The sequence below is a fragment of the Odontomachus brunneus genome, unplaced genomic scaffold (genome assembly GCF_010583005.1).
Source record: "Odontomachus brunneus isolate Ranch 3 - 2012 unplaced genomic scaffold, Obru_v1 Obru_scaffold_341, whole genome shotgun sequence".
NCBI lineage: Eukaryota > Metazoa > Arthropoda > Insecta > Hymenoptera > Formicidae > Odontomachus > Odontomachus brunneus.
In genome coordinates, this window is record NW_022639791.1 from 2,767 (window position 1) to 6,076 (window position 3,310).

General features: G+C 30.6%; 1 pseudogene; it reads left to right on the forward strand.

Moving 5' to 3' along the window:
* The window catches only part of LOC116853515, a 4,227-nt pseudogene extending 2,712 nt beyond the window's left edge, over positions 1 to 1,515 (forward strand).
* The last annotated feature ends 1,795 nt before the right edge of the window (positions 1,516 to 3,310 follow it).

Genomic DNA, 3,310 nt, shown 5'->3' on the forward strand with positions numbered 1-3,310 from the left:
CAGTAGTGCAGCGAAAACAAACAGACCCATAGTTCCGGTTCGCGGTTCAGAATAATGGATAATATTAAGTTGCGAAAGCGTTTGATGTCTCTGCTGGCTATAATAATTAGTGACCAATTTTTGAAGTCCATTGAAAATATTACAGATGATAGTGATACAGAGGATGAAAAAAGTACTATTTGGCTGGAAAGACATCATCACAGATTAGGTGGTGAACGCAAGAAACCATTGCGCATTGAAGGTTATGTTGAAAGAACCATTCAAGGCCTAAGTGAGAAGCAATTTCGTGAGCATTTTCGCATGACTCCTAATACATATGAGATATTAGAAGAAAAATTAGGATTGTTACTAAGTAAGGTGAATGATTCGGGCAGATCCACTATTCCAGTTCGCAAGCAGTTACTATCCACATTATGGCTTCTTGCTACTCCTGATTCTTATAGGTAAGACACTTTATAAATATTGGGAGATATTTTATTTTATTATTCTATTTTTGTTATCAATAGTGTTGTGATGTATATTACACAGATCTGTAGGTGAGCGATTCGATACGGGAAAATCATCTGCAAATGATTCCTTTATGAGAGTTGTTGAAGCCCTGAATGACATTGCTGAAGACGTCATTGTCTGGCCCCGAGAAGACCGACGTATTACTGTTAGTGAGAAGTTTCAGCGCATTAGACTACCATATGTAATAGGAGCTATAGATGGAACAAATATACCAATTAAAGCTCCAAAGGTATTTATACCATAGAAATGATAACAGTATTCTATATTTTTTTAATAATATTTCCAACTAATATAACAGTTAGTTATATGTTAGTACTTGATTTGTAGGTGGACGCACGTTTTTATATAAGTAAAGACAAGGAATACGCAATAACATTGCAAGCAGTGTGTGATGCAGAACTTCGATTCTTATATTGTTTTGCTGGATTTGCTGGATCAGTGGGAGATCGATATGTCCTTCGAAATTTAAATCTGTGGAAGGAAATAAATGCAAATAGAGCATCTTACTTTGTGGATCAAGATTATATAATTGAAGACAAAGCTTATCCATGTCTTTCATGATTGATACCACCATTTGTTAATTTAGGCCAACTCACAGAAGTAAGAAATTCAAAATAAAGATGGACTGTATGTATTCACAGTAGCTGGAAAACTCTTCTTTTATCATATTCATATGTTTTACAGGCTCAAAAAAAATTTAACACAGCACTTGTTAGCATGAGGCAAGTTATTGAAAGGACATTTGCATTGTTGAAAGGCAGATGGAGACGACTGAAATTTCTGGACATGAATCGCGATAATATGATTCCTTCTGTCATCCTAGCAAACTGTGTATTGCACAATATTTGTCTCGATAATGGATTGGAAAATTATGAAGACTTTATTATTGAAGGAGATGATGCCAATGACAATGATGATGATCATTTTATTAGGCAGCCAGTAAACTTCCAAGACGATCCTGAGGGGTTACTAAAACGACAATATCTTACCACTTTGATTCATTGATACTTATATAAGACTGTTATTTATATATGACTAATTCTGGCATTCCATAGCCTATAGAGAGCTAAATTTATATATTGAAAGCTTTATATTTTATGTTCAGAGCTTCATTATATCAAATTTATTGTAGAACAGAATAATTTTTGTGATATAAAAATACTAGATATTATGAAAATAGCAATAATTATAACAATTTGAAAATAAACATTTATTTTATTATAAAACCTGAAATTTCTGTATCCTCGCCACAATCATCTTGTTGTATAACGTTAGAAGCGAGAGAAGCTATATTTATAATTCTTGCAATATATTGTACGTTGAAATCAAAAGATACATTCATTCTTTAATGAAGGGATTGGTCTTAGTTTCATGGAAGAAAATGGAATGAAATGGAATAATACTATAGTTGAAGTGGTTTTATATTATTTTTCATATAAAATGCTATTGGTGATACATGTACATCTGTAATATTATCACAGTTATTACATAAGAGTACATTGCACAGGAACAACAATGTAATCTAATAGCACAGTCTCACTCTATCACGAATTACAATAAAATATTAAAGATGAAAACATGTTCCATGAATAATAAAAATAAAAATAATGTATTATAGACTTTTATGCGTAACAGAATATTAAAAATAGAAAAATAAAATCTTCAGTCTATAATCAAAACAAAACGCTATTTACCTTTAATCTTCAGTCTATAATAAAAATAAAACAGTTTACTTTTAAGAACTAATAAATTTTACATAAAATTTGCATAATAAAAGTACTTGGTATTGTGAAATCAAAACACATAACATAAAAGTATAATATCAAGACATTATATAATATTTATACATTTTTAATCTTTAAATACTCAGTTACTGAAGATATTGCAGAATATACTGCCTTTGTACCACGCTTTTAAGTTTTAAACAAATTCTGCTATTTATTGACAGTATTGAAAACCTATAGTTTATATCACGTATACTATAAATTTGTAGTACTGAATAACAGAACGCTATCAAAGTATTGACGTTGCAGTGTAGTGTGTAAGGTAAAAATACCAATATTCAGACACGTACTTAAATCTGGACATTCTTATTATTTTGGCCTTAAAACAAATATTTAAACTTTCAACATAAAATACATATAAATATGAATGTATGTATATAATTTCATATAAAAAAAAAGTTTAAATATTCGTATTTAAAGACCAAAATAATAAGAATAGCTAGATTTAGCTAAGTGCCCAAATAATAGTAGTTTTACCTTATACACTACCTTAATAGCACAGATGTCCAGGAGATGTCCAGAGTATTCTGAGGACGTCCTTGGAACATTTCTACGTTCTCAGGACATCTCTGGAACGTCCCCAGGAGATCTTGTGCTATCTGGGTAAACTGCAAAATCAATATTTAGGTTGCGTGTTATTCAATGCCAGTACTGAAAATGTATGGTATAAAAAAAAATGTAAAAACTTAAAAATAAAATGTAAAAAAAAAATGTATAAAATGTATAAACACTATATATAGTACAACTATACTTATAATTAAAGTTTGTCAAGAAGTTTCGTCATAAAATATTTATAAGTTTCTCGGGCTTTGTCTTGACGTGTTAATAACTCCTGATGTCTTCGTTCTTTGGCTTTATCACGTTTCCTGTTTTCCTCATTCATGGTTTGTGTCCATAATTCCAATTCACGTTCCATACGCGTTTTTTAGATTTTTTTGATATACCTTTAATATCTTCTACATCATCAATGTCGCTGCTTGTGTTATCAGTGTTAGAAGATGCACTGATTGAAGATG